This window comes from Panthera uncia, chromosome C2 (assembly GCF_023721935.1).
Source record: "Panthera uncia isolate 11264 chromosome C2, Puncia_PCG_1.0, whole genome shotgun sequence".
Taxonomy (NCBI): Eukaryota; Metazoa; Chordata; class Mammalia; order Carnivora; family Felidae; genus Panthera; species Panthera uncia.
Genome location: NC_064810.1, coordinates 30,401,040 through 30,414,835, shown reverse-complemented (window position 1 = coordinate 30,414,835; position 13,796 = coordinate 30,401,040).

The window sequence follows — 13,796 nt, the reverse complement described above, 5'->3', positions numbered from 1 at the left end:
TTGTTGATAAGCTGTGTACAGTCACCTAAAGTGTAACTGGTGATATAATTGATCATTATGAAACTTAATTAAGGTAAAGTTTGTTTTTGTTATCTGTTGTTGCTCAACAAACTATCCTAACACTTAGTGGCTTAAAATCAGAATCATTGTGTTTGTGCAAGGGGTCAGGAATTCAGGGAACAGGTGTACTTGACTAGACATTTCTTATGTTTCGTATGGCGTTTCCTGGAGTTACTCATTTGGCTGCATTTAGGAGGGTTATCAGCTAGAGATTGGGTTCATTGGAGGCATTAAGCTAGCAGGAGCTGAAAAGCCCAAGATGTATTTGTTCACCTGCATGGTGTCTCCATTTCAATGACTGGAATATCTGGGGGCCCCTTGGATATCTCTCCTTCTCTCTCCATGTCATCTCTTCAGTAAGGTAGCTGGACCTTTTCCTGGCAGATAAGGGCTCCAAAAAAGAGGAATTGGAAGCTGGAGACAAGGTTTGACCTCAAAAGTTACAGGGGCGCCTGGGTGGCTCAGTCGGTTAAGCGTCCGACTTCGGCTCAGGTCACAATCTCGCGGTCCGTGGGTTCCAGCCCCGCGTCGGGCTCTGTGCTGATGGCTCAGAGCCTGCGGCCTGTTTCGGATTCTGTGTCTCCCTCTCTCTCTGCCCTGCCCCGTTCATGCTCTGTCTCTCTCTGTCTCAAAAATAAATAAACATTAAAAAAAAAATAAAAATAAAAAGTTACAGGGGCGCCTGGGTGGCGCAGTCGGTTAAGCGTCCGACTTCAGCCAGGTCACGATCTCGCGGTCCGCTGAGTTCGAGCCCCGCGTCAGGCTCTGGGCTGATGGCTCGGAGCCTGGAGCCTGTTTCCGATTCTGTGTCTCCCTCTCTCTCTGACCCTCCCCCGTTCATGCTCTGTCTCTCTCTGTTGCAAAAATAAATAAAAAACGTTGAAAAAAAAAATTAAAAAAAAAAAAAGTTACAGTGCCAGTTTCATTTAATTCTATTCTTCAACAGTAATTCACCAGAGTAGATTCAAGGGGAGGGCAAAATAGACTCCAAAACTTCATGTGGCAGAATAGGAGATATTATTGTGGCCATCTTTAGAAAGACAATTTAAATCAGTTTAATATCTTTTGGTTTGCTATTTAAAAACACCATATATTGGGGCGCCTGAGCGGCTCAGTAAGTTAAGCGTCTGACTTTGGCTCAGGTCATGATCTCATGGTTCATGAGTTCGAGCCCCACATCGGGCTCTGAGCTGACAGCTCAGAGCCTGGAGCCCCTTTGGATTCTGTGTCTCCCTCTATCTGCCCCTCTGCTGCTTGCACTCTGTCTCTTGCATTGTCTCAAAAATAAATAAACATTAAAAAACAAATAAAATAAAAACATCATATATTTTATGGAATTAACATTTAAAATTATAAATCTTATAGACATTATTATCTCTGGAGGAGAGGTGAGAAATATTTTGGGAAAGTTCCTTCCTAAATATATAAAATTGCAGTCATCCTGAAGAACAGTTTAATAAGTCAGAATCTGCACCCTCATTGCCCTGAAGTAGTGTAGAGAGAGCTGTTTCAACAAGAAGCCCATGCTTCATTACAAAACCAGACCTCAACACACCTGGCTTCTCAAAGAATCGAAACTGGAATGAAGGAGATAAACTATTATGCATGAGGATTTTCACCACCACTTAAGAATGGCTTTCATCTAGGGGCGCCTGGGTGGCTCAGTCGGTTGAGCGTCCGACTTCAGCTCAGGTCATGATCTCGCGGTCTGTGAGTTTGAGCCCTGCGTCGGGCTCTGTGCTGACAGCTCAGAGCCTGGAGCCCACTTCGGATTCTGTGTCTCCCTTTCTCTCTGCCCCTCCCCTGCTCATGCTCGATCTCTCTCTGTCTCAAAAATAAATAAAAACGTTAAAAAAATTAAAAAAAAAAAAGAATGGCTTTCGTTTAGAAACAAACTACTGACGTCTTGGTGGGCCATATTGTAGCCTTGCTCATGGCAGTTGAAAGTGGCCATTTCAGGAATTTTATAGCAAGGTATTGAAACCATGGTAACACCGATTTCCTAAAGGGTATACAACACTCACTTCTATACCCAAAAGTTGAAGAACATTTTTGTCTTAAGAAGAGATTTTTGCAAAGAATAGTACTGAAATCATGAACTCTAATTGAAATAAAATGTTCTTTCCTTTATAGATACCAATTCTTAGTTCTGAAAGGTAATAAAACAAAATATAATGTAAGAAGAGGATTTGATGCTCATGTATTTCAACACCCTCATTTCATTGGTTGAAACAAGAAAGCATTGAGAGATGGATTCTGGCTCAGAGTCAAAGGATTAACACGTTATCAAGCCAAGACAGGAAACCAGGTACTTAATCTGATTCCTTTCCACCTCCCATTGCACCAAATTGATTTACATGACTTGCCTCTTAGGCTCTAGATCAGGGATCAGCAAACCATAGACCAACTGTCAAGTCCCATGCACTGTTTTTGTAGAGAGCATAATAAGAATGTTTTTTTCATGCTCAAAAGGTTGAAAAGATATTCTGTGATGTGTCTTTGTGCATACAAAATTTAAATATTAGTGTTTATAAAGTCATATTGGAAAATGGCCATACTCTTTCACTTATATAATTCCTCTAGCTGATTTTACACTATACAGACAGAGTAAAGCAGTTTTGAAAGAGCTTCCTTTTGGTACATAAAGGCTGAAATATTTATCATCTTTCCTTCTAGAGAAAAAGTTTCCCTCCCCCACACTAGGTTTTTTCTTCTTTTGATTTATTATCTATTTACCCTTTCTTTCCCTGCCCTTTCTGTCTTTTCTCTTTCTCAATCTTTTTCTTTTTCTTTCTCTCTCTCACTTTTTCCTACCTTCCCTCATTTCTCTCATTTGTTCCTCTCAGAACTTCCTTTTGTGTTACCAACTTTTTCTTTGACTTTTGCAAATTTTTATGTCCTACATATATTTACTTATACCCAAACAAATATTTTTTCCAAGTATTTTTTTTTCAAGATGACACTTAGACCCATAAGCAGAAATTCATTTCCTTCTAGTATAGATAGAGATGCAGTCATCAGTCTCTTTTTAATAATTGCATAATTCACCTAAACCAAAAACATATGAAACCTCTCCATTGTTCACTAAAACAGAGAACTATTTAGATTTGCACTTGGGCCCCAAGCATTTGCACAGCACAATTCTTCACTTTCTTCAGGTCTTGGCTTGAATGTTTCTCGTTCATTAGTGTCTTCCTTGACCATTCCATTTAAAGTTTCATGGGCACCCACAATTACATTTCTCCTCCCTATTTTCATTTTCTCCACTGAGCATAGGTCTGAAGCACATAATTTACTTATTTGTTTGTTATATTCCCCTCTAGAGTATGAGCTTCATGTGGTCAGAAATTTCATCAGTTTTGTTTACTGCACATCCTCAGTGCCTAGAACAAAATAAGGAGTCAATCAATGTTTTTTGAATGCCTAAAAGAATGAATCTTGGACGTTTATACACATATAAGAAAGTCTTAATGACACAATAACCTTAATTACTTGGCCAAGATTGAAGCCATAATTTTTAAATTTTATACTAAAGAAAAGTCATTTCCTGAACTGACAAACTAAATTGTGAGGATTTGGCCCAAAAGACAGCTCCATCTTCTAACCAAAATTTTATTTCTACTTTCTCTAGCAAAATAGGACAGAGAGGAAACTACTGAGTTGTTTTACTATAACTTAAAATATTTAATCCTTTAGGTGACAAGACAATGCTTTAAAATCCTTTGGCCCATTTTAGATGACAAAAAGTAGTGAAAGAAATGACACCTGTTAATGGAGGACAAGAGAAACTTATATAATCTCAAATTTACAGACAAATTGAAGGTAGAGTAGAAAAAAAAACAATATTTTTCTTAATCAATGGTTCTAAAAATGTCTATAGCACAAAGATCCATCTCAGAATATCAGCCATTGGATTTAATTGTTATGTCTTGTGTCCTTCAGTTTGGAATAGCTCCTCAATTTTTCACTAGTTTCTTGACCTTATTATCTTTGAAGTTTACAGACCAGTTGTTTTGTAGAATGTCTCATTTTGGGTTTGTGGAATGTTTCTTCATGATTAGAGAATAAGATTATGCATCTTTGGCAGGAATATCATAGACATGATGCTATTTTCTTCTCATTGCATTCCATCAAGTGTCATGTGATTTCTGTTTGTCCCATTGTTGTTGATGATACATTTTGATCACTTATTTAAGATGACATCTGCCAGCTTCTCCATTGTAAAATTATACACCTTCCCTTTCTAATAATGGTAAGAATTTGGATGAGAAGTATAGGTACCACGAAACTACATAAATATCATATTCACATTCCTCATAAAAGTATCAATTAACTTATTTAATCTATCCGTATACATTTGTGTTTTCCTAATGCATTCATTGGGCTATAAAATACTACTATCATTATTGTTTTGATATTCAATATGTCCCCTCTGTGTCTGGAGGGAGGCCTTCTAGTTGGCTTTTGTGTGTGTGTGTGTGTGTGTGTGTGTGTGTGTGTGTGTGTTTATGTTCTCATCGTTCTTTGACTATGTCATTGCTTTCTGGCACAATAGTGTATTTTGGGTTGATCTTGTACTTTCCCTTCCCTGCCCTGGTATAATTTTCACATTTCTGTCTTTCCATTGGATTATTACCATTTCCAGGTCCTCTCAGAGCTGGGAAATGTAGAAGTGTGGATATCAGGGCTTTCTTTCCCATGTGGGTCTCTGCATGCCCACCAAACCTATGTTACTCCATAATTGGGTAACAATTTGTTCTTTTAGAGCATTCACAAGTGCAATTAGTCACTTGCTCTTTCAGTAAAAGAGGTGAGTGGCCAATTTCACCTGCAATTAACCAATTACCTCATTGTTTCATTTGCCATGCTTGAGCCCAGGTGTTTTTACACATTGCTTGTACTGCATCCAAAACATCCAGAGACAGGTCAGGGGCAATTTTTCAAACTCTGGATTCAAGCATTTGAAGTAGCACACGCTTTATACAAGGGGGACTAAAAAATCAGAAATGGAATAACACAATTACATTTTTTTTTCTGGTTATAATGAAATGCAGAATCCTCACATAGTAAAGTATAGAATTGCAGAATGGAATATCATTAGTGCCTGTAAAGCTCACTGACTTGTGCAAAGGCTCTCATTTCATAGACCATTTGTTGCAGTATCTCTACTAAGTCAGCAGATTTTAAGAAATGCATAATGGTGCTCTCATTTTATTTTCCTTTTCTACTTTTAAGGTAAATATAGACTTAGGTAGATAAATGATAGATAAAGATAAAGATAGATATGATTGAAAGGGATGGCTGCTAGTTTTCATTTCCTTGATGCATTTCAACAGCAACTAAAACATTTCATTTTCAATGAGAATCCCACAATTAAAACACCTTACTTCAAATTTAAGATAGGGAAAGAATAATTAATTGTGTCTGTGTCACTCGTTGGTCCCCATCCTTGTGCCCACCATAGATCTCACCTCATCTCCACCCCTTATCCTTAGTGCCTCTCAGTTGCAAGATTTAGATTTTCCAATTCCAGTAACTTGTATAATTAAAAGTGAGGGAATGATGCTGTACAAATGGTTGATTGCACCAGATAAGTTGTAAATTGCTGCCTTATAGGTTAAAGAGTCACCTTGGCCATATACCATATGACTGATCTTCCTTCACCTGAGAAAAATGAGATTTGATCAACTGTTCTAGGAAAGCATGTGAATACATGTCTTGATAGTCTATTCCCCAGAAACAATTTTTTTTTAATATTAAGTAATGGAGAGAAGGAAAGCATAAGATGCTCTTAAAAGTTTTCATACTTAGCTCTATTTGATAACAATTAGAAAACATTAAGATTTTGATTGAAAGTACTTAAAACCATTTAAAGTTTTTCCGAAAAAAAAAAAAAAGCTTATTCTAGGGGTGCCTGGGTGACTCAGTCAGTTAAGCATCCAACTTCAGCTCAGGTCATGATCTCACAGTTTGTGCGTTCGAGCTCCGCATTGGGCTCCATGCTGACAGCTTGGAGCCTGGAGCCTGCTTCAGATTCTGTGTCTCCCTCTCTGTTTGCTCCTTCCCCACTCATGTTCTGTCTCTCAAAAAATAAATAAACATTCAAAAAAAACTTTAAGCTTATTCTTATGTCACATTTCATAAAGTTACTGGCAATTTACTTTTTAACCCCCAAAAAATGGAAGTCCTTGCAATTTGCTTGACCACCTCCCCTCTTTTAAACAGATAGGAGTTCTATTTCCAAATACTTGTGTAAGTGAATGTGTTATACACAGACTCACTCTATCCTCTGTATTCTTATTGGAAAAGTCTCATTTTTCCATTGATTTAAGCATATCTAAAGAATAGAACATACTTAACCTCACTCTGGGAAGTCCAAAAGGCTAATGAGAGGCAGGCGCACAATAATTTAGCAAAGGAGATTGTAATCAGTGATAACAAAGTAATTAAACACACACATACACACATACAAAATAAAATAATAGAGAATATGACCAATTTCATGGTGGTAGTATATAAGACATTGGCATGGTAGCATGGCATTCCTTACAGGATTAAGAAAGATATAAAGCCATCCCTTGAAGGATAACTACAGAAGCAGAGCCACAAGGATTTGGGAAATGTAAGAAATATTTGGAGGAGTGAAATAACTAGTCACTCAATAATTTTCAAGCACCACTTCTAAAGGTTGATACCAAATCTTTGACACTCCTTCCCTTGAATCTAAGAAGACCCTGCTTTGATTAATAGAATATAGCAAAAATTATCCTGTGCTACTTTCTGGGCCAAGGCCTTTTAAGAAACTGGCAGCTTCTACATCTTGTCTTTTGAAATACCTGCTTTTGAAACCCAGCTCCTGCAATGTAAGGAAATCCAAGCAACAATGTGAAGAGGCCCATGTAGAGAGGAATCAAGGCAGAATAACCCCAGCTTAGCTCCAAGTGGATAACCAGTGCCCACTTACAAGTCTCATGAAGCCATTTTTTAACATGTATCTTCATGTTCCGGTCAAATTGCACCAGCTGATGCAATATGGAACAGAGATAAGCCAATCTCACTGATTCTTTATCTTCCCATATGCATATTGTTGACTAAAATATGACAAACAACTTATTCTTGACAAAATAAGTTTTGGGATAACATGCTGTGAGATCAATAACAGAACAACTGACACATACTCAAACTATACCAAGTCCACCATTACATAGGAGAGAAACTGACAAATGTAAGTCCTGTGTTCATGGAACTTAGTCTGGTACAGTGGTGCTGGGGTATAGGTATGAAAGAGAGTAGGATATGTTGGAACAAGAATTGAGAAAAGGAAGTTTATTAGTGAATGTAGGGGGTAAAATGTGGTTTTAGATGTAAACCACAGAAGTTTTCTTAAGTAGAGACTCATGCTTTAGGACAGTGAAGGGTAACATCAGTATTTGGGTTCACCTGGAGAAGGCAACACTGAAAGCAGACTGACTCATCATTTAATCTTCACTCCACACTTCTCTTCTGCACTTCATGCCTCTCTTCCAAAGAGCCATGTATTGCTTTAAAAAAATAAATAAATAAAAGATAAAAAGGATGTATCACTTGACTATGTATAAGATAATCTGAACTACATGTAATATCTCACCCCTCCAGCCACTTACCTGTATTTTCATGATGTGTAGTTTCTTTGCTTTTGTTCCCTTAATATATTCCAGAAAATGTATTTATAGATGGTAGTGCAGTAGAAAATATGATGAATAAATATGAAGACATTTTTGTTCACACTCTTCCGAAATAGGAAGGACAAAAATGGTACAACAATAACCACAATATGAGTCACATACCTGGTACCATAAAATATATTTTCTTATAGCATTCTGATTCTTAGGCTCTAAGATTACCTTCTTCATCAAACATACCTGACAGTACCTTTGATGTTGGTTGACTAAAAGATAATAATCTTTGTTTCCCAAAATACACATGATCATTACCATAGGATCTATATCCACTGGCTTCTGAAAATTCTACATAATTTAAATGGCAAAAAAAGAAATTTGCTAAAAAGATTTGGGAAACTAACCAAATGTCTTTGGTCACACTTACCTATTGCTATAGTTTGTAAAAATGAAAGAAACCAAAAAAGACAAAAAAGACAGGAAAATGGTGTGTTACTTCTTAAGTTAATAATGAACCACCAAATGCATATGTGGAAGTTCATTGAATATTATTTGATGTTTGGGAATTATTGACCCTACTTATATTTTATTTGTAGCAATTTGATTGTTTTGCATCAATATATTCAAAATAATCTAAAATAAGAATAAAAACAAAATATACTTTATCCATTTTTTTGGAAAAAATTTGGTGACTAACTGCCCAAATACATCCTCTTATTTAAAAAAAAAATTAAAGCTCTAACAACTTATTTTTTAAATAACAGCTCAAAATTACTGACAAAACTTAATGTCTTTATATTTTTTTAAAAAGTAGGCATACACATATTTTTAGTTTTTCAGATGGTATGAGGGAAACTTCACAGTGTCTGGAAGCCATATGCCAACAATGCTCAGTTATTATTAATTTATCTATGCATAAAGCATTGAACATGATATTTCATGTCATAATTCATCTAAATGTTCATTCTCTTGGAACATTGCTTTCCACAGATAGTAACAGGACTTGGAACAAAATAAAATAGCAATATTATACACATTTTCTATTTCTGCATTTTTCCATTTCTGGAAATGGTCATAGGATCAGTTTGTGACAGATTAATATCATCCATGATCCTAAATCGCTAAGAATAAAAGTGCTAGATTCTTTCGGTAAAGTTGCCATAAGGACCAAATTTATTTTTTAAACCAATTCCTTGGAGTATCAACTGATTTTTAGTTTTACAGCATATGTATCTCATCTCCAACCATTTTGCCCCAATTCTAGTTCTTTTTATCCTTCAATAGTGAGGATGAGAAAACCTGGATGCATATGGATATGGTTGATTTGAAAAGTACTTTTTAAACATTTGGAGGTTTTTCAAAACCAAAAACATATTTGCCAAGTGATCTTTTTCCCCTACATTTTAAACCCATGTGCAACTTAAAAGAAACTTTGTCCATGTGCTAGTTCAGATTCACTTATATTAAAATCATGAAAATTATGTTTAATAGCTATTTGACACACAAGGAGCTTTTAAATTAAGCTTCTCTAAATTTTATCTTTCAAAACACACTCTGTTCCCTATCCATCCTCACCACTCCTTACTACTCTCCAAGAAAAGATCAGATTTAATTCAGGAGCTCTAAATTAGATGCTTTCAATCTATCAACGGTGATTACATAATAAGGAAAAATGCATTCAATATTTTACCTCTCTCTACAGTTTTTTTTTTTTGCTTAAATATCTCCATACAAGTTTTTAATGGCTTGACCTTTATCAGGATCAATAATCTGAGGAATAAAATGAATGTTTGTATTTGTGATTTTATATTTCATTTACAGTACATTAAATACACGAGTATTTTAGTACTTTGATATTTCGTTACGAATAATGCATGAGCCTTGTATCAGCACAAATATAGTAAAATTGTATAAAGAGAAAAATAATCTCATTTTCCTTATCCTCTGCCTCCTCCAATCCCTGCTGCACTAAGATAATCAATGTTAATGGTTCTGTGTCAATCCCTCCATACCTTTAAGAGACAGATTTATATAGTACAATTCTTTTTTAGGTAAAACTACATGTGAATAAAACCATGTGTGGTTTAGAACTCAAGACTGGGATTTCTAAGTAGTTAAGGAAGAGGAAAGGAGAATGAAAAGTCAGGTACACTTAAACTAATGGTAGAATGGAGTCTCCAGTCTTTGTCATATCTGAAGTCCTAACCATTGGACTACTGAATACTCACATTAAATTATGAATAAAAAACATAATAATAATGAATAGACAAGTGTTTAAAGTGTGAATGAAGGATGACCTGTGCTTGTTACTATTATATCACTTTATTTTTAATTTTCCCAAAAAGGTTTAAGTCAAAGTATTCATAAGTTGTTCATCTCTATTAACAAAATATTCATGAACTTATAAATTAGGTAAAATATATATACATATATAAAGTAGGGATATATGTAGTAGGGATATATATAATAGGGATATACATATACATAGTATGGTTCTCATACTGCAGTGTAATCAGAGCACCTCATTCCTGTTTATAAAAAATTGATTCTGTGTTGCCAAGAAATAATAATAAAAACAACAAAAATCAACTTATATGCAGTCAGTTTATAGGTTAGGGAAATTCAGATTCACAATAACAAACAAGTTCTCTTCAACTGCAGAAATTTTAATAATATAATTTCCTCTTTACAGCTATAAATGTATGGTTATAAAATCTAAATACAAATAAGCCCATCCAATGTTTGATTATATAAATTTTGCTTGAAGTAATGGCCTTTCTTTTGCTCTTACCAGTAGTATTACCATTAGCACGATGCCTCATGCACATCCTTATTATTTCTATCACCCAGTGTTATAATTGACAAAGCACAAAGTCATACTCAAACAGCCATTTATGCACACAGAGCAGCATTTATCCTAGGATAGACTGTATTTTGGGTTTCTTAATTTATAACTTTTTATTTCCAATGCACAATTTGGAAAGTCTTGCTGTTGGAAAACTATCTGAATGGCTATAGGATCCCTGACTAATCCCCTCCTCCCAATGAACACACCATTTTTTTTTTTTTGGCTTATTGTTATAACTGTAATTGTTCTGTAATTTTTGGTGGATTATAACTGATCTACATTTGCATCCTTCAATCCAATGCCATTGTCAAAACCCCACCCTTCAAAACTCTTGTTTTGGTTTCTTTTTATTTCCTTTTTTTTTTTTTTTTTTCTCATTTCCTCAAACAAATGGAGTGTTTGTTTGTTTAAGCAAATCTTTTGTCTGAGCCTCTATGGTACAGATATGAGGACAGTAGTAAATTTAAAGTCTCCTTCATTCACATTAGATTTGGGGAATGCACTGATCACTCTTTCCTCTGTTTTCAAGGCAAAGTAGCCACTGTAACAATCTTTAGTGTGAAAACAGTCTTTCCACATTTTACCAGGGTTTGGTTTTCATTTCCACCACTGATGCAGGCTGGCTGGTTCTGAGGACAGAGAAGGGTACCCCAGAATCAGCTAAGGGGATTCTTGGCTTTGCATAGGATGGAAATGAAACATGAACCAAGGGGAAGTGAAAGCAGAGTTTACTGAAGACCTAGAACAGAGTATAGATAGAGACAGAGTAAAGAAGACAGGAAGGTAAGGGTAGAGAAGAGGGTGTTATCTTAGGGGCCTACAGTTTTTGTTTTGTTAAGGATGGTGGTCCAGTGCACAGGTCTTCTCAGTAGTCCTGGAACAAAGCTGGAGTACTTAGGTGTCCTCCATAAGTCACTCATGCCCTAGAGCCAGGGGTTTTGATGAGTCCTCGGCCTTGGAACACATTCATGATGAGGCCATATGGTTACTCCTTAGATGTTATATTGTACTAGGAGGCTCCAAAGAAATCATTAAACCTTGACCTTTACAAGGAAGTACATGATCTGTTCTATAAAGTGTGCATAAGGCAGGGATGTAGGTCCTAACAAGAATGGAAGCAGGAAAGGGAGTGAATAAAACAATTTTTCATGGGATCACTTTAGTTTCCCTCTGTCACAGCAATCTCTAGATATTTTGAAAATGATAAAAACAAAACAAAACAAATATCAAAGATCAAAACATCACTTCCTATTCACTTTTTACTAAAAGTGAAAACTCATGCACAATTATAGCCAAAGCAGCTAAAACAGGATTTTCCCTTTCTAACTTAGTTTTCACTGCTGTATACCTGATGGGCTATTTGGTAGATCAGATATCTCCTCTCTGATCTATACCTGAAAATGAAGTGAATTTTAGACATGTGAAGATATTCATGAGTCTGAAGCCACACTGACATTCTGTCAGTTTGATCACTCTCAGGCTATGACATTTCCTAAACCTTCAAATTTAGTAATACAATAAAAAAGAGCCAACATTTATGGAGTACATTCATTGAAACCTGAATATGTTTTAGATACTGCATTGAGAACTTTATCTGCAACATTTAATTGAATGCTCACGGCCACCCTGAGAGAGAGGTATTATTGCTTTACTTACATTTACATAAAGGGATTAAGACTTAGACAAAGTAACTTGACTAAGATCACATGGCTAATGAATTTAAGTTAAAACTGTGAACTTTGAGAAATTCCAGCTCAAACAGAAGGGACTCTTATCCACCCCCCACCACCCCCTTTCTTAGATGTGGCCAAGCTGTAGATATACACTGTAAAATTTTTCTCTTATCAGAATGGTCCCCTGACATTTGGTAAAAAACTAAGAGAATCTGTTTCCACAAAGTACAGACTTAAGTCTATACTGGGTATCGTGTATATGGGAGTTCTCTGTGCTATATTTGTAAGTTTTCTGTCAATCTAAAACAGTTCTAAAACAAAAATTTATCTGGAAAAATGGGTCCATATACTTACCCAATTAGTGTTTAAGGACAATCCATTTTACCACTAACACACATCTTCCATTATAATTTTATTATGTTTTTGCTAAAGAGGGACATAATAATGTACTCAGCAATGAAAAAAAGCTGTTTTCATTAAATCCATTTTTCTTATGTCAGAAGTCTTTATTCCATGTCTCAAAACCCAGATATTGCGTGGATCATGAAAACACACAAAAGCAAATTAAAGTAGTGAAAAGAAAAGTGTTTACAAAAATGTTATTAATGAAACAATCCATTTACACAAATGTGAACATATTTTATATTTCAGGGATACAGCAGGGAGTGTTGTAACGTAAAAAGAGATTTACAAGTGCAAAAGCTGAGGCAGAAAGTTTCAACTTCAAGCATTAAGATCTTAGTTCATAAATCTGAAGGGAAATAGGTATAAAATAAAAGCATGAGAAGATAGGGAAAAAATTGTAAAAGAATGTCTCTTTCATGAATCTCTGTGAATATACAGCAACACATAAGCTATAGAAAACCAGTTTACTGTTTAAATGATGAATGGGAGTTCAGTGGCATCAACATGGAATTTTCAACTCAATGGAAAATAAACTCATATTGTTTAGGCAATAAATTATAGTATCCTAGTTAAAAGGGATTCTAGAACATAACTTTCCCTACTGAAACACCTTTTGCTGCTTTAAAAATGTACGGTGTTTTGAGAACAGATTGAAAGATTATCAAATACATACTAGTAAATCACAAACACTTATCCTAAAATCAAATTTAAAACTATTACGCAGTTTATTAAAGAGTATTTGTTCTCTTGCTTTAAGTGGAATGTATAGATGACTAAAATTTAAACCATGCTAATCTTAAAATGTGCTTTGGATGTCAACTAAAATTAATACATTCAAAGTTTTTATTTTCCTATTCAATTTAATAGGAATTCCAAAAGACCACTTCTTTTCAGAGAGAAACTTGTTGAAATAATTACCTATTGAGGACTAAAAATCCCAGAGGATTAGTTATGGATACAGAGCCTTCAAGTTTCTAGGCCACTGAATGGAATCTGAAACCAAACCCACAGGGACTAAAGAGCATTACTAGGAAAGGCTGTTAAATGACCTTTATCATATGGTCTCAGTGAGAGACAGGTGTCCACTGTTGTTGACCATCTGGGTTAAGAAGCAAGAACATAAAAGGGTATGATTACCCCTTAAAATGACCA